Raw genomic sequence first — 20082 nt, 5'->3', positions numbered from 1 at the left:
TTATCACCCAGGTATTAATGCTGGTACTCATTAGCTATTTCTCCTGACCCTCTCCCTTCTCCCACCATCCACCCTCTGATAGGCTCCAGTGTGTGTTGTTCCTGTCTATGTCTCTATGTGTTCTCATCATTTAGCTTACAATTACAAGACATGGAATCAACCTAAACGCCAGTCAATGGTAGACTGGATAAAGAAAATGTGGTACCTACACACCTTGGAATACTATGTAGCCATAAAAAAGAACAAGATCATGACCTTTGCAGGGACATGGGTGGAGCTGGAAGCTATTATCCTTAGCAAACTAATGAGGCACAAAAAAACAAATACCACACTTTTCTCAAAAATACATTTTGCTAAGAAGGGAGACCAAAACTTTACAGATACTCTCTAAGGAAAAAAATGTAAAAACTACTGATCTTTAAGGTTAACGTATGAGTTCTTAATTTTTGTAGAAGGACCTACAAAAGTTCATGTTTCCAAATGTCTTTAGCTCCTACTCATTCTTTATTTTTTTGAGACGGAGTCCTGCTCTGTCGCCCAGGCTGGGGTGCAGTGGCACGATCGCGGCTCACTGCAAGCTCCGCCTCCCGGGTTCATGCCATTCTCCTGCCTCAGCCTCCCAAGTAGCTAGGACTACAGGCACCCGCCACCACGCCCGGCTAATTTTTTTTTTTTTTTTTTTTTTGTATTTTTAGTAGAGAAAGAGTTTCACCGTGTTAGCCGGGGTGGTCTCCATCTCCTGACCTCATGATCCGCCCACCTCAGCCTCCCAAAGTGCTGGGATTACAGGCGTGAGCCACCGCACCCGGCCTAGCTCCTACTCGTTCTTACCCCATAACACTACTCTATGTTTTCTTCACACGTTGGGCTGCTACACAACTCTGTCACATTGCTCATCGGAGTATTTTTGTACCTTCTAACCATTTCTTAGGGTTCATTGTCTTATAACTCTTCCTCAATCATGTGGTAGGACCAACCTCAGAGGCAATATGCTTGAGAAAATTTTTTCTTCAATCTGAAGATGAATCAATTGACCCTAATTATACTTTCAGAGCACTTTTTAAATAACTTAGTGTTAAAGACTACCTACATGTCGTTGCAATTACGTGTTTGTATTTCTACATATCACTAGACATTCAGCCCCTTGAGTGTTTTTATGCTATTTAGCTTAATCATGATCATAGAGCTCAGGGAAAGTCCTCCCTAAAGTATCTTTTATATTGAATACATGGACTCTTGAATACGAAGCACCTTATTTAGCCTTGTTGATACGAACCAATAGAATACTAATGAGAACTTATTTCATATTGTTATTGAAAGAAATTTTCTACTGCCAAGAAATTTGTTTCAAAGGCATTGATCTATTTTATTGAATCCCTGCCTTTATTTACTTACCTTTCATCTACACCTTAGAGGGGCCAATGCTTCAGAAAGAGCCAGTCAAGGAGCAAGCTGAATAGGCTCTGCTCAACCTTGGCACATAGTCTAGGAATCCAGTGAGGGCAAAGAGTATCTGTCAGAGTCAGCTAGATAAAGGTAAATAAATCGACATACACACTGAACCTGATCAACCAGCAGAATAAAAAACAGATCAGGATTACCTAACAGATGCATGCAGATTTAAATTTATTCTTATTTTAATAAATCATTATAAACTCCTTATGAACTATTTCCCTTCCCTCAAAGGCATGTGCTTCCACCTACTGGTGACCTTTTTTGCATATGACTGTTTCAGTTACTGTTAGAGAACTATGAATTCAAGCCACAGTGAGATACCAAATACACACCTATTAGATGGGCAAAAAGGGAAAAAAGGCTTACAATGCAAAGTGCTGGCAAGCATGTGGATCCATGGCAACCCTCATACATTGCTGATGGAAATAACAAAAATTACAGCTACTTAGGAAAATGGTCTGGATGTTTCTTAATAGGTTCAATTACACACTTGCCATGTGACCCAGGTTTCATTCTTAGGCATTTACCCAGGAGAAAGAAAAACGTCTCTACCCAAAAGCTTGTATGCCAACACATATAGTGGCTAATGTTTATTTGGCAATTAATAGTTTCTAAAAACTTGAAACACAGAAATGTCCACTAACTAGTAAATAGGCCGAATATCTGCTTCAGACTCTATATTCACACAATGGATCACCACTTAGAAATTAAAATAAATGAACTACTGATATATGCAATATCATGAATGAATCTCAAATGTGTCATGCAAAGTGAAAGGAGTCCAATTCAAAGGCTACATACTACATCATTCTATTTATATGACATCTGGGAAAAGACAATGTCAGAGTCACGGAAAACAGATCATTTTTTGCCAGTGGCTGTGTGTTGGGGAGGCAGATTGACTATAAAAGGTGCAAAGAAATTTTATAAAGTGATGAAGATATATTATATCTTTATTTGGATGGTTATTAACCAACTAACACACATTTGTCGAAACTCATAGAACTATGCACTTTAAAAGGGTGAATTTTATTCCATGCAAATGATACCTTTAAAATGTTTGAACTTCAAAATCTTTATAACACCCTAAAGATCCATAAGAATGAATTTTTCTATTGAGAAATATAAAGCATTTTTCCCAGTTCATCAAAACAATGTTAATAAAAATGTTTTTCTGAATTTGTAAATATTTTCTTTATGCAATCCACAAAACCTTCTTAACACACTAACTTAACCAACTGATCAGTGCAGTTCACCTCTTTACCAATTGTCAGAAAACAGCAACATCTTAAAAAAACTAACACATTCTTTCCAAAAGTGTTGGTTTTGTCTGCTATATTGAGTTCATACAATTATACTTCACGTAAGTAAATTATTTTAGACACTTTAAAAAATGTAAAATTATATCTAAGTTCTTACGTGGCTTGTACAGAGAAAATACTGTTGAAAGTGTTGAAAGATCATGATCAGAAATTACTAACCAATAGGTTTTCAATCAAGGAGTAGTGATATTACATTTTAATTACTTTTTTCTCCAAGTACTTGCTCAGTCTCTTTTTAATAATATAATTTTCTTTCTCTAATACTAATTCATCAGAAGGGAGTAATTTGGCTATATGATAAACTTTTCAAAGTACCATCGATTTTGTGTGTGTGCATAAATGCAAAAACACATACAGCCGTAAATGTCAGATAGCCAGGTAGATGGTTGATTGATTGATTGATTGATTGGTTGGTTGAAGACACAGACAGGTGATGACAGAGAGACAGAAAGATAGAAAGATGTGTATGTAAAAGCACAATATTTTAAAGAAACATAAAGTTCAGTAATTTTCCCAAGCTGAAAAGTGTACCTTTGAAAAGCAATTTTAATGTGCTAGGCTTCTTTTTTCCTAACTCTAAAAAGCATGAACTTCTAGTTTTATTCTCATATGCAAACTTTCAAGACCTCTCCTTTTTTTGACAATCCAGTTTTTATCCAGTTTTGTCTCCACTTGAGACTAGGTCTTTGGTCCTCCTTTCTCATTTATGAGTTCCCGGGGTGAACTTACTTATTTAGAGATGGGATCTTGCCTTGTCATTCAGGCTGGAATGCAGTGGTGATATCATAGCTCATTGTAACCTCAAACTCCTGGGCTCAAGTGACCCTCCCTGCAGCCTTTGGTGTACTATTGGATTTGCTGCAATGATATCTATAATAATTATTTTTTCTCAAAATAGTTTTATTCTCACCCATTTTTGTGTACCTACCATGCTGAAATAAAGGTAATATACAAACATTTGAGCTCTTACTTCTAGTAAAATAAAGTGAAATACCTCAAACAACTAAAAAATAACATGATTCTAAAGGAATATACGAAGAATAGGTCAAACTTTTAACATTCTGGCAGCATCAAATTTAGAAAATGAAGGGAGAGCTTTGACGTTTTTGAGAAGTCATGAGTTCAGATCTCAAAGACAGTAACCCACAATCCTTGCAACATGTACCAAGTAACTATGTGCCTATGTGCTGTATAACTATCATACAAAAATCTCAGATAAAACTATGGGACATAAAACAATTAATGAGAAATTAAGATTTAAATATCCTTGGATTTTTAAAGAAAAATATGCACTTCATATCTACACCAACTAGTTGAAGTTTACAGGAAACATGAATGCACTTTTGCCTTATTATTATTTATAACGGTGCGGTTTTTTATCATCATTTACATTTAAATGATTTTATTATTTTCTTTGTGATTTATCTTCCTTTCCTAATTTTCTATTGTGGTAAAATACACATAACAAAATTTACCACTTTAACCAATGTTAAAGCGAACAGAATATGGCCAGAGAAGGGCTCCTTACTTCTATATTTGAGTCCTTGTGGATGAACTGCAGCATAACAACAGGTAGACAAGATTGAAAACCTAATTTAGGAGTATGCGTCTGTAACAATAGCTGAGTTTTAGTCAATCCCAGGAGCCACACCTCAACCACTTAACAGACTGCTGAGTGTTTAAACTGTGTTCAATTAAGGCAAATGTCAACCTGTAACCAATCCAGCTGTTTCTGTACCTCACTTTCCCTTTTCGGCCTATAAATTTGTTCTGACCACGAGACATCCCTGGATTTTCATAATCTGCTGTGATTCTAGAGGCAGCTAGATTTGTGAATAGTCTTTTTTTTTTTGCCCCTGCTCAGTTAAAATCTGTTAAATTTAATTTGTCTGAAGTTTTCTTTTAACACTAATTTTAAGTGTGTAGTTAGTGATATTAAATATATTCACAGTGTTGTACAACCATCACCGCCATCCACCTCCAAAGCTCTTTTTATCTTGTGAACCTAAAACTCAGTACCCAATAAACACTAAGTCTCCATCCTCCTTTTCTCCCAGCCCCTAATCACCACCATTCTAAACATGGTCTCTATAATTTTGACTCCTCTAGGGAGCTCTTATAGGTAAAATTAAAGAATATTTATCTTTCTATACCTGGCTTATTACACTTAGAATAATGTCAAGATTCATCTATGTTGTAGCATACGTAGAAGTTTTCTTCTTTTTTAAAGACTGAATATTCACTTCTTAATTTTATTATTTGGGATTTTTGTTTCTTTCTTTCTTTGTTGTTTTGATTTTCTTGTAAATTCTGGGTATTTGTTATTGGTCAGATGCATAGTTTGCAAATATTTTCTCTCATTCTGAAGTGTATCACTTTACTCTGTTGATTTTTTTTTTTTTGCTATGCAGAAGCTTTTAGTTTACCTCCCACTTTCTATTTCTGTTTTTGCTATCTGTGCTTTTAAGGTCTTAGTCAATACTTCTTAACCTAGACTAATGTCCAGAAGTGTTTTCTTGGGATTTTCTTCAAGTACTTTTATAGCTAGGTTTTACATTTAAGTCTTGAATACATCTTGAGTAGATTTTTGTATATGGTGAGAGATAGGGGTCTACTTAAATTCTTCTGCACATGACAATTCAATTGTCCTAGCACGATTTCTTTTTTTATTATTAATTTTTTTTTGCACGCAAAACAATAAACATTTTCTAAAAATACATACAAACAAAAAGATGCATCTCAAACATATTAGGAAGGTTGCACATGGCAAGACGGGGAATAGAAATGGGGGGTGGGAATTAAAGAAAATAAATGAGAGAGGGACTTTGTATGTATCAATGATAATAACTCAATTCTCTATTTGACAAAGAAGAAGGAGAAGGAAGAGGAAGAAAAAGAAAGTGGGATAAAGGATCAGAAAGGGAGGAAAATAGAAAAAATTAGAGTATGACTCCAGGGTAGACCTGTTCTGTTGTCGCTGGGTTGGTTGGTTGGTTTGTCTGTTGTATTTTTCATATGTTTCGCCATGTTGGCCAGGCTGGTCTCGTCCTAGCACGATTTCTAGCAAAGGGTGTTCTTTCCCTAGTGTATGTTCTTGTTCACTTTGTCAAAGATAGGTTGGCTGTAAATATGTGGCTTTATTTCTAGGTTCCCTATTCTGGTACCTTGATTTATCTGTCTTTTTATTCCAATATAATGCTATTTGGATTATTATAGCTTTGTAGTCCAAAGAAGACATACAAATGGTCAACAGTCACATGAGAGAATGCCAACCATCAAAGAGATACAAATTAAAACCAGTTCACCTACACTCTCCCCCCGCCCCCGACCACCTCCTAGATGCTGCTTTGCCTGCAGACACTCACATCATGGCCACACCCCACGTCACTTTGCTGGCACATGTGTGGGGGCAGACTAGCCTTCCCTTCCCTGCCAGCATGTCTGTGCATGTGCACCCTGCCATGCCACTGCTGCCAGTGTGAGTGCATCCCACTCCCCTCCGTCTTCTCTCCCCCTGCTGCACTGTCATTGTCATCAGAGCATTGGTGGGCACAGAGCCTGCCAGCCCTGCTCCTACCAGCACCGTGTCACTGCATCTGAGCGACTGGCACACAAAAGTAGGCACAGAAAACAGTTGACCTGCCCATAGCCCTGAGTGGACACTGCTGCCAGCATGAAGGCACACAAAGGATGCATACAGTCCTTTACTCACCAGAACCCCACCCCAGTGCTAACCATCATCAGTGTGAACATGCAGTCACTGACGGCGGACCCTCAACCCCCAAGACACCACTGCTTCTGCAAATGTGTGCACAGGGGCTGACATCCTGATACCCATTAGCACCCTGTTATAGCTGATGAGAGTGCACCCCACCACACTACTTCTGCTACTTCTGCTGGCATGTGCAAACAAGAGTGAATCTTGCTGTCATTGCCCTGTGAAGTGCCCTGGCTAGAAACACACATTGAAGTATTGTGACTGGTGGTCTGGGAGCACCTTGGCCTCTCCAGTGCAACAGGTTCCTAACCATGAGGTGCCACAGATCAAATCTAGGGCCCCAAACAAGTCCCCCAGAGTTAAAGCCTGCAGTCCGGGAGTCCTGAGCTGAGCCTTGACCCCATAAAATCTTCCAGTAATGAAGCTGGTCAATTGAGACCACCTTATTCCACAATCAAATCCCCAGGGTCATCAAATAAAATTAAAAATAATTCAAAGGACAGCAACTTAAAGGATTAGAGGAATATCAGCTCTCAAAGATGAGAAAGAACACTGGTTCTAACAATTCAGAAACCCGAAGTGTCTTCTTTTCCCCAAATGACCATACTAGTTCTCCAGCAAGAGTTTTAAACTGGACTAAGATGGTTGAAATGACAGAAATGGAATTCAGAATATGGATAGGAATGAAGATCAACGAGATTCAGGAAAACATTGAGACCCAATCTAAGGAAGCTACAAATTATGATAAAACAATACAGGAGCCAAAAGACAAAATTGTCAGTATAGAAAATAATGTAACCAACTGAATAGAGCTGAAAAATACAAGAACTTCACAGTGCAATCACAAGTATTAACAGCAGAATAGACAAAGCTGAGGAAAGAGTCTCAGAGCTTGAAGACTGGCTTTCTAAAATAAGAAAATAAAATGAAAATAAAGAGAAAAGAAAGAAAAGGAATGAACAAAACCTTTGAAAAAATACAGGATTATGTAGAGAGCAAATCTATGACTCACTGGCATCCCTGGAAAAGATGAGGAGAATGGAACCAACTATTTTAGCATATCAACCATGAGAATTTCCACAACCCAGCCATCGAGGCTAACAGTCAAATTCAGGAAAGACAAAGAACCCCTGCAAAATACTTCAAAAGAAGATCATCGCCACGACACATAATCATAAGATTCCCCAGGATCAAAATTGAAGAAAGAATGTTAAGGAAAAATTTACTAGAGAGAAAGGGCAGGTAACCTACAAAGGGAAGCCTGTCAGACTAACAATGGACCTCTCAGCAGAAACTCTATAAGTCAAATGATAATTGGGGACCTATATTGATTATTCACAAAGAAAAGAAATTCCAACCAAGAATTTCATATCCAGTCAAACTAAGCTTCATGAGCAGAGGAGAAATAAGATCCTTTTCAGAGAAGCAAATGCTGAGAAAATTAATTGGCACCAGACCTGCCTTACAAGAGCTCCTGAAAGAAGCACTAAATATGGAGAGGAAAGACCATTATCAGCCACTACAATAACACACTTAAGTACACAGACTAGTGACACTATAAAGCAAGCACACTAACAAGTTGGCATGACAAACACCTAACAAAACAATGACAGGATCAAATTCACACATATCAATACTAACCTTAAATGTAAGTTGGCTAAATGCCCCAATTAGAAGGCACAGAGTGCCAGACTAGATAAAGAAGTCAGGCTGAACAGTATGCTATCTTCAGGAGACCCCTCTCACATACAGTGATACCCATAGAAGCTACATTCAGACTCTAAACTAAAATCTTATATCAGTTATTTTCACCTGACTTGTGCTGCTAGGAATGTAACTATGCATGCATACTTTAGAGATCAGACAGAGATTTGAGCAGAGACTATGCAAAGAGTTGCTTTTTTCTGCAGTTTTCTCTGTTTCAAAGTTTGCCCTTTTTGTATACATCTCAGATTCAGTTATTTAGTTCTTCAAAGAAGACTACAGTTTTTCCATTTGGAATTTAACTAGACCACAATTGGGGTGTGCCCTCAGGCAGAAATGGACAGATTGGTAACTCTCCCAGTACGTTTTTCTCTGCCAGGAGCCTTCTATTCTTGTTCACTCTGCAATGCCCTCAATTGGTTGTGATTTCTCATAATTTACAGTTATTTGCAGAAGGGACTGGTTGATTTAATAGAAGCTACTATACCAGGACCCAGAAAATGAATTTTTAATTGTAGGGCAATAATTTTTTTTCTGAAACATTCAACAATAGTTGATATCCTTGTGTTTCTTCCCTATTCTTAATCTATAATTCTGTGACACGCTTGGAAAGTTATCCTATTTCTCCAAGTGTTCTATTTTGAGGTTGACACTATTTATTGAAAACCTCAGTAATAATAGGCCAAAATATCCTGAACTTGCAGCGTTTTAATCTCATTTTGTTTGAACCCTATAGACATAACACAATACAGATATGACAGCATTTTTTTATTTCTCCATTAACTTATGTTGTTAAGTCCAACGGCTTCAAGGTGAAGCAGTTGCTATAATATTTATGAAAGTCATATTGTTGCAGAGTCCATTATAAGAAAGTAAGCAGCTGGATCACAGGTTTTCGATACAACTTTTACTGCCCAAGGCTGTTATTTAAACTCCAGGACTGACTAAAGTGGTGTGATCACCATTTTTCAAAACATACTTACCATATTCACTTGATTTTAGCCAAAAGGCTGAGAAGCAATAACTTACCATTTTCTATTGGTATTTTCTATGAAGCCAGAACCAAAACATATGAGGACAACTGCATTTATACATATATCCATATTATATTTAGCATTCTATTTTTTTGGTCATAAACAACACTGAGAGGTCTTAATAGTGTTCATTTTGTGATTTGATAAGAAACATATTCAAAATTCTGATGAGCAGATGTTTTCTGAGTTTTTTTTTTAGCTATCATCAACAATAGAGCTCCTTTAAGAGAATATCATGAAAATCATTTAGCTCTTATGTGTAGTATAAAACGTGATAGTTTAGATAGCATTGCAAATGAATGCTGACTATAGAAAAAAATGTTGGAGGAAAAAAGACAGAGTAGGCAAACATAATTTTTAAAGATTTCTTGCTAGTTATAATTTTGAAACAGGACTTTTCTCTGGCTACCTTATATTGAAGACTTTTTGTGTGATTTCGTCAGTCTTATGACTGAAATCTCAGATTTTTACTTCTAGCCAAGATTTTTCTCTTGAATACACACACTGTATATGTTATATTATTAATATGTTATACATATTAATAATATAATAAAATATAAATTATATATGCACATATCTATATGTATACACACATATATATATACACTCATATAATTCTATATAATAGCATTTAATTTTTTTACATCACACTTCGAGGATGGACTTTGAGAAGGAAATGTCGGTGTGAGGAGTCTCATGGACCCATATGCCAATGAAACAACACTGTCTGTTAAAAATGTTTAAAATAAAGTCCCTGGAAATTATCCTGAGCAGATAAAACCAACTAATAGACATTATTTTAAAAATATCCTAAAATATAGTAAATGTTGGCAAGAACAAGGAAAATCTGTGTGCTTGAGCCATAAGCTACCACCTGTTTCTTTCCCCTATCTCCCATTTTGGAATAATAAAAACACCATTCTGGGTACTGTGGCCATGAAAACGAGATTCTCGCTTTCCTCAGCTACTAATCAGTAGAAGCAGAAATCCTACTATTTTTAATCTACACAGTTTTTGGTGAAGAGTCTAAATTCAAGGCAAGTGTGTGACTAAGAAGTCTGTTGCTCCTTCCCTCTACTTGGCACCTTGGATTAAACAGCAGGCTATACCCCATATATGGCAGACTGAGAACACTGGGGCCCAGTTTATCATCACCCAGACCACTCATAAAGAGGAAACTGGATATGAGGAAGATGAGAGGCTGCCACCCTTGCCTGGCACCATGCTTAGAAAACAGAGATGCCCCCAGCACTTTGGGAGGCTGAGGCGGGTGGATCATGAGGTCAGGAGTTCGAGACCAGCCTGACCAACATGGTGAAACCCCATCTCTACTAAAAATACAAAAGTTAGCCAGGTGTGATGGTGCATGCCTGTAATCTCAGGTACTTAGGAGGCTGGGGCAGGAGAATAGCTTGAACCCAGGAGCCGGAGGTCACAGTGAGCCGAGATCATGCCACTGCACTCCAGCCTAGGTGATAGAGCAAGCCTCTGTCAAAAAAAAACCCAAAAACAACAGCAACAATACAAACCAGAGGTGTCCTATTGAGAGTAGCATGATGCTTTCCCACCCACCCCCATTCCTGGATCAGTAATTCAGAGACAGTGCCCAGGAGAAGAGGCTGGCCTTAAGAACAGAGCTCCACCCTTCTCCACAAATGAGCTGACTTTAGTTGGAAAACAGTGTAAGTAAGTTCAAGACCAAAGGTACTCGTAGAAACAACGGAGACTTCTTTAGCAAGCAATTAGTAGAGCTATGACAACCCAGTGGGAGAAACCAGCGAAACCTTAGGCCAGCTAGGGTACCAGAGACAATTAGAGAAAGAACAGAGAAAAAAAAAAAACAAAAACTTCCTCTGAAATAAAAATAAATCTCAAATCCTGGTCCCAGTCTTTTACTGGCCTAACCTGTAATAACAAAGGTGGCAGCAATTATTTGTTTTAGGCTTTGGAACAATTTATACAGCAGAACATTTTTTAAAACAACAGGTAAAATCATCTGTACTTAATGGAGCCTTAACAGTTGGGTATTATACAGTGAGCTATGATGCAGACAGCATAACAATGACATCAGGAAAAAGAAAGTCAAAGAAAGCCCTGGTAAAACCACTGTCAGCTAAGATGACAGAGAAACAAATGAAGAAAACCAAAAACTTCAAACAAAGAGGTTACTATAAAAAACTCAACAAACAAATGTGTGTTTATTTTTTCTTATTTTGTTTTTTAAAAGACAAAATTGTATAAACTAATAATTATAGCAATATAATTATAGACTTTCTAACATATGTAGATCAAATATGCATAGCAATGACAGTACAAAAAGGAGGACGAAGAAAAAGAGCTCTATATGGGTAAGGCCTCCACATTTTGGTTTCTCACTAGAGTTAATATAAATCTGAAGTACATTCTAACAAGATAAGATGAATGTAATAAACTCTAGACCAGCCACTGCTAGGGCTCAGAATATGACACGCTAAAACCTGGCACCTTCGAATAAGCAGAAAGGTCATTCTGAGCCTTTATTCTGTTTTGCTCCCCTGAGATTATAAAAATAATTGTCCCTCCTGTCTCCCCTGAAGACCCTCATGTGAGAGGTGTTATGCCTTATGCCCAGAGGAAAAGAATAAACACACAGAGACACAGAGAAGAATCTGAGCAAACAGGCCACGCTAAGTTGCCGCCTCTTTATTACTATTAGATCATACTGTTTTTGTCCAGTCGCACGTTTATGTGACTGTTCATTCTTCAGTAAACCTAACTATAAAAATACAGAATTTTCCTTGGGTCTTTGGTCTTCATTTTTCATTTTTCAAGACGTTTGTGGTATATAAAGCTTTTTTTTTTTTTTTTTTTTTTTGGCAGGGTCTTGCTCTGTCACCCATGCTGGAGTGCAGCAATGTGATCTCGGCTCATTACAACCTCCGCCTCCCAAGTTCAAGTGATTCTCATGCCTAAGCGTTTCAAGTAGCTGGAATTACAGGCATGCACCATCATGCCCAGCTAATTTTTTTATTTTTAGTAGAGATGGGGTTTTGCCATATTCATATTGGCCGGGCTGGTCTCAAACTCATGGCCTCAAGTGATCCGTGCACCTCAGCCTCCCAATGTGCTGGGATTACAGACAAGAGCCGTCACACACGGTTTTTGTCACATAAAACTTTGGTAAAATAAATTTATTATAGTTTTCTCTTGTCAATCTGTCTTTTGTTATAGAGATACTAGCCATGATCTTATAGTGGTGAGAAAAAGATTACTTTCTCCTCTGCTACTCCACTAAGAAAAAATTCAAAAATTATGAAGGATAAAAGCACTAAAGAATTAAGATGTTATAGTAGAAAATAATCACAATTCAAAGGAAAGCAGTAAAGAAGAACAGAGTAGCGAAAAAGATAGGGAACAGAGAAAAAAGTTAATTGGTAGATGTAAATCTATTATATGAATAATAACATTAATAATTATGGATCCAAAAAAGTTCAATCTAAGGCAATGATTGCCAGGATAGATAAGTAAAAATAGGGCCTAACTATATGCTGTCTACAGGATACATACTTTAGCCACAAGATAAAAATAGCTTGAAAGCAGAGACATACAAAACTCTATATCATGCAAACAGCAAACATAAGAAACTTAAAATGAATATACTAACATCAAACAAAAGTATAATTTAAACAAAAGATGTTTAAGACATAAAAAATTGATTAAAGGGTGAATTAATTATGATATAAATACTATCAATGTACATGCATCTAACAACAGAGTCACAAAGTACAGGATGCAAAAATTAACAGGGAGATATACACAAAAAAATAGTGGTTGAAGACTTCAATAAGTATCATGGTTAATTTTGTGTTAAACTTGACTGAGCTGTGGAATGTCCAGATAGCCGCTTGAACATTATTTCTGGGTGTGTCTGTGAGGGTGTTTCCAAACCCAGAATCCAGAAGGCCAGCCTTCAAGCCCAGACTGAATTCTGTGCCAGGAGAAGCATCAGAGCCCTGGCATCAGGAACTGGCCAATTCGCAGGTTGGTAAAAAAAATTTACCAACTACAGTATAGGTTTGAAAAAGCAAAGTTTATTGGAAAGCACGTTGCAAAAGGGTGCAGTGGGGCACCTCTGCATGAGAGGACTGAGTGTGTCATGGCAAATCTTCCTTAGGAGCATTTATGGACCTTCAGGAAGAAACTTGAGGATAATTTGGACCACACTAGCCAGGTTTGTCATGATACATTTGTAGTAATTTTGGTGCCTTAGTGTAAGCAAGGGTTGCAAAATGAGTTGTGGCATGGCATTCTGGAGATGAATAGAAATTCTAGTTATAAATTTTACGTTGAAAAGAGGCCTGGAACCAGATGCTGACTTTAGATGCTAGGGAAGTTTAATTACTTTTAAATTCCCACAGATAAGGAGTTTTGCCTCCAAATGACCTGTTCGATGGTCATCAGGTGGTCTTTGCTCTCTTCTAACTTCCTCAGATAAGGAGTTTTTGTCTCAGGTCCTGTTCAGTGGTCACCAGGTGATTTTCGCTCTCCTCATTCTGCACTATTGGCTCTCTGGCTCTCAGGTCTACTAACCACACCACCAGTGTTTCTGGGTCTCCAGTTTGCAAACAGCAGCTTGTGTGATGTCTCAGCCTTCATATTCATGTGAGACAATAGGCTAGAATAAGAGAAAGATATAGAGAAGGAGATGATAGATAGATACATAGATAGATAAGAGATAGAAAATATATTAATTGTTTCTCCAGAGAACTCTGAATAACACAAATATAAAATATTCAACAAGGAATGGAAAAATTGTTCAGAACAACAAGGAAAAAGAAAATTTAATAACGCAATTAGCCAACTAGATCTATGCTAGATCTCATAGTCATATATAGAAAACAACACCAAACAACAACAGAATACACATGCTCTCAAGTGCACATGGAACATTCTCCATGATAGACCATAGCCAGGCCACAAAATAAGACAACAAAATTTAAAAGACTTGATTCATACAATGTATGCTCTGAGTCCATAACATAAGGAAATTGGAAATTAATAACAAATTTGGAAAATTTCCAAATATATACAAGTTAAGTATAATACCAATTAAAAAACCCAATGAGTCAAAGGAGAAATCACAACAGGAATTAGAAAACATTGAGATAAGTAAAAATGAAGACAACATAACAAAAGTCATGGGCTACACTTAAATCAGTGCATAGAGGGAAATTTATAGCTGTAAATGCCTCTGTAAAAAAAGAGAAAGATCTCAAATTGTTATGGGGTGAATTTTCTGTCCCTCAATATTCACGTTGAAGTGTTAGCTCCCATTACCACAGAAAATGATTGTATTTATAGTCTTTAAAAAGGTAACAAAGATGAAATGAAGTCATTAAGGCAGACTCTAATCCAATATGACTGGATACAGACAAGAACACAGGGAAGACCATGTAAGACTCAGGAAAAAGTCATCTACAAGCCAAAGAGTGAGACCTCAGAAGAAACCAATGCTGTCAACACCTTGATCTTAGAATTGAAGCCTCCAGAAATGTTAGGCTGTGATACTTTGTTTTGTGATACTAGTTTTGATACTAGTTTGTGATACTTTGTTTTGTTTTGTGATATGTAGCAAATTAATAATTTAAATTTCTACCTTAAGGCACTGGAAAAAGAGAGAAAACTGAATTCAAAGTAAGCAGAAGAAAGAAAACAACAAATACTAGTGTGAAAATCAATAAAATAGCAAAAAAAGTGATAAATAAACAAAAATTTGTCCTTTGTAAAGGCAAATATTGACAAATATTTAGGTAGAGTGACCAAGAAATGAGAGAAAACTCAATTACTATCAATAATGAAAGAACATTACTACTGTTCTTATATAAGTTTTTTTAAAGATTATAAAGCAATATTATAAACATTAGATAACTTAGATAAAGTGAAAAAATAGACAAAATTAACAAAACTGACTTAGGAACAAATACACAATCTGAACTGACCTACAAGGAAAATGATTGAATTAGTGATTGAAAAAAAGAATTACAACAAAGAAAAACCCAGATACAGATGACTTCAGCAGTGAAGTCATTTGATGAAAAATTAAGAGAAATTCTTCACAAAGTCTTTCAAAAATCAGAAACAAAGAGAATAGTTCACAACCCACTTTGTAAGGCTTAATTAGTTTAATACCAAACTCTAACAAAGACATGGTAAGAAAATAAAACTACAAACCAATGTCTCATGAATATGGACACAAAACATTCTCAGAAGAATATTACCAAATCAAATCCAGCAATAAATAAGAAGAATTATGCACCAAAACTTGGGGGTGGGGAATTTACCCAAGGAATGTAAGGTTGTTTTCATATCAAAAAAAATTAAATAATTCTGTGAGCCATATTATTAGAACACATGACACATATGCACAGCATTATACAGGAAGCACTAGCCAGGGCAGTTAGGAAAGAAAAGAAAGGCATAAGTTAAACTGAAAACAATATAATAGTCCCTATGAGAAAATAACCTAATTTTATATTTGAAAAATCCTAAAACATCTAGTACAAACTAATAATATCTTTGGCAACTAGTAAATACAATTGGAAAGATTTCAGGACATAAGATCAATATATAAAAATAAACTATTTCCAGTGAACAGTCAAAAGTAAGATTGAGAAAATAATTCCAAAGGAATAAAATAGAATAAAATATCTAGAAATAAATTTACCCAAGGAAATGAAAAACTTGTATATTTAGAACTGTACCCCATTGCTGAAAAAAATTAAGAAGGCTTAATTTAATTTTAAATATCGCATATTCATAAATTATGAGACTTAATATTGTTAAGTTGACAATACTCCTCAAAGTGATCTACAGATTCAATTCAATCTCTATCACAATTCTGACAGCTTTGTGAAGAAATGTAAATGTCAATACTCAAATTCTTATGGAATTACAAGGGACCCTGAATGACAAAACAATATTTTAAAAGATGTCTGGTGAAGTAGCTCATCCCTGTAACCCCAGTACTTTGGGAGGCCTAGGCAGGAGGATCACTTGAGCCCAGGAGTTTGAGACGAATGTGGGTAGCATAGTGAGAGCTCTTCTTTACAAAAAAATTTAAAAATTAGCCAGGCATGGTGGTGCATGCCTGTGGTCCCAGCTACTTGGGAGGCTGAGGTATTTATTGCTTAAGCCCGGGAGCTCAAGGCTGCAGTGAGCTCTGATGGCACCACTACACTCCAGCCTTGTTTGGCAGAACAAGACCCCGTCTCAAAAGAAAAGAAAAAAAAAAAACTGAAGGAGTGTTACTTTCTATTTCAAAACTACTAGCAATATTATGTTGTACCAAAATAAGGTCAGACATATCGATAAAGGGAATAGAACTGATAGTCCATAAATCAACCCTTATATTAACAATTAATTGATTTTCAATAAGGTTGCCAAGAAAATTCAATTGAGAAAATATTCTTTTCAATAAATGATGATTGGACAACATAAGCACATCTAAATAAGTTGGAACCTTTCCTCACACCATATACAAACATTAATTCAAAATGTATTACAGACCAAAATGTTAAGAGATAAAGAACTCAGAAAAATACATTAGTAAATATTCATGGATTAAGCAAAGCCTTCTTAGATATCACACCAAAAGCACAAATAACAAGAAAAGAAGAGAAAGTTTGACTTTATCAAAATTAAAAACATTTGTTCTTCAAAGGATATCATCAAGACTGCAACCATAATTCACAGAATTTGAGGAAATGTTTGCATATTATAAACCTGATAAAGGATTTGAATTCTAAACTCTGACAACTCAATAGTAAATATGTAAATAAGGCAATCCCAAATGAGCTGATGATTTTTTAAATACTTATATATGCAAATGACCAATAAGCACATGGATAAATGCTCAACATCATTGCTATTAGATACATGCGAATCAATCCCACAATGAGATACCACTTCACACCCATATATGGCTATAATTTAAAAGACAGATTAAAAAAGAGACAGATAAGACAAGTGTTAGTAAGGATATGGAGAAATTGAAATCCTAGTATGATGTTGGTAAAATTGTAAAATGGTGAAGAAAGTTTAAAAAGCAGTTTGGAAGTTCATTAAAAAGCTAAACCTGGCCGGGCTCGTGGCTCACGCCCGTAATCCCAGCACTTTGGGGGGCTGAGGCGGGTGGATCATGAGGTCAGCAGATCAAGACCATCCTGGCTAACGCGGTGAAACCCTGTCTCTACTAATAATACAAAAAATTAGCCGGGCATGCTGGCGGATGCCTATAGTCCCAGTTATTCGAGAGGCTGAGGCAGAATGGCCTGAACCCAGGAGGGAGCTTGCAGTGAGCCGAGATCGCACCACTGCACTCCAGCCTGGGTGACAGAGCGAGACTCCATTTCAAAAAATAAAAATAAAAAAAATAAAAATATCCAAACCTTAGAGTTACTATATGACCTAGCAATTCCATTCCTAAGTATATGTCAAAGGGAAAATAAAACATATGTCCACACAAAAATGCACAAGAGTGTTCATAGCAGTATTATTAATAATACTTAAAAATAATAGAAACAACTCATATATCCACAACCAAATAAGTAAATGTGTTATGTCCATACAATAAAGTAAGTAAAATGTTATATCTCCATACGATGAAATATTAAGCAATAATAAGTAATAAAGTATTGATACATGCTGCAACAAAATGAATCTTGCTAAATTAAAGGAGCCAGTAGCCAAAGACCACATGTTATGTGATTAAATTTACATGAAACATGAAGAATAGGAAAATCCATAGAGACACAAAGTAAATTTTCAGTTGCCTAGGTGGGGAAGGTAGAGAAAAAACTGACGAATGGTTTATGGATGTGGTGTTTTGGGTAGGGTAATGAAAGTATTCTAAACTTGATTGTGGTCATGGTTTCACAACTCTGTGAATATGATAAAAAGAAAAAACATTGAATTATACACTTTAAATGGTTGAATTGTATACTATATGAATTATACATCAGTAAAGCTGTTATATAATAAAAACCATTCAGTAAAACAGTGTCTTTATAATTTATATTATACATATGAAAACAGTAAGACAGGTATGGTGATAACTTTTAAAAAGCCAATTGAAAAGCTAGGATTAGAGTCCATGTTTGTCTAATTCTGTCTTCTTGCTGTGGTCTAGATGTTACTGTATATCTCCAACTGGATGTCCCATAGACATCCAATCTCATCAAATGTGGAATTAAATCAAATATAATGTTCTTGTCACATAAAGCAGCTGCCTTCTCAATATTTTCTGTTTTCCTTACTTTTTAAAATGAAACCACCTTGGATATCCCCTAAAGCACATCACTCTCCTTCATTCCTTCTGTTTCACCAAACCCTATCAATTAGACCATCTTGACCATCTGGCTCTCTTCTCTGAGCCTTTCATGGTCTCATATTTGCCTGAATTACTGTAACTCTTCCTTCTTTTAATATCAACTTCTCTAATCCATTCTAAAAATAACATCTTATTTATCTATTGCTGTGCAGAAAAGAACTTCTGCACAGCAAAAGAAACTATCCACGGAGTCAACAGACAACCTACAGAATGGTAGAAAATATTTGCAAGCTATGCAACTGACAAAGGTCTAATATCTAGCATCTATAAGGAGCTTAAACAGATTTACAAGAAAAAAAGCCATTAAAAAGTGGGCAAATGACATATACATACACTTTTCAAAAGAAGGCATACATGTGGCCAACAAACATATTAAAAAATATTCAACATCACTAATAATTAGAGTGTAAATCAAAAACACAATGACATACCATCTCACACCAGTCAGAATGACTGTTATTATTAAAAGTCAAAAAATAACAGATGCTGGTAAGGTTGTGGAGGAAAATGAACACTTATCCACTGCTGGTGGGAGTGAGTGTAAATTAGTTTGGCCATTGTGGAAAGCAGTGTGGCATTTCCTCAAAGAACTTAAACCAGAATTACCATTCGACCCAGCAATCCCATTACTGGGTATATACCCAAAGTAATATTAATCATTCTACTACAGAGACACATGCATGCATATCATTGCAGCACTATTCACAATAGCAAAGACATGGAATCAACCTAAATGTCTATCAACAGTAGACTGGATAAAGAAAATGTGGTATATATATATATACCATGGAATACAATGCAGCCATAAAAAAAAGAATGAGATAATGTCATTTTTAGCAAAAAGGATGGAGCTGGAGGCCATTATCTTAAGCAAACTAACATAGGACCAGAAAACTACATACGGCACGTTCTCACTTTTAAGTGGAAGCTATACAAGAAGAACACATGGATATTAGGAGGCATAAACAGACACTGGGAACTACTTGATGGTGGAGGATGGGAGGAGGAAGAGGATCAGGAAAAATAACTGTCGAGAGTACTATGCTCATTACCTGGGTGATGAAATTATCTGTACAACAAACCCCCGTGACATGTAATGTACCTATATAACAAGGCTGCACATATATCCCTGTATGTAAAATAAAAATTAGAGGCCAGGAAGGGTGGCTCACGCCTGTAATCCCAGCACTTTGGGAGGCCGAGGCAGGCGGATCATGAGGTCAGGAGATCAAGACCATCCTGTCTAACATTGTGAAACCCTGTCTCTACTAAAAAAATGCAAAAAAATTAGCCAGGCGTGGTGGCGGGTGCCTGTAGTCGCAGCTACTCGGGAGGCTGAGGCAGGAGAATGGTGTGAACCTGGGAGGCGGAGCTTCCAGTGAGCCGAGATCACCCCACTGTACTCCAGACTCCGTCTCAACATAAATAAATAGATAAATACATAAATAAAAATTAGAAAATAAGAAAACCACTTTAAAACTC

This window comes from Hylobates moloch, unplaced genomic scaffold (genome assembly GCF_009828535.3).
Source record: "Hylobates moloch isolate HMO894 unplaced genomic scaffold, HMol_V3 SCAFFOLD_14, whole genome shotgun sequence".
Lineage (NCBI taxonomy): Eukaryota > Metazoa > Chordata > Mammalia > Primates > Hylobatidae > Hylobates > Hylobates moloch.
Note: the sequence above shows the minus strand (reverse complement) of the source record.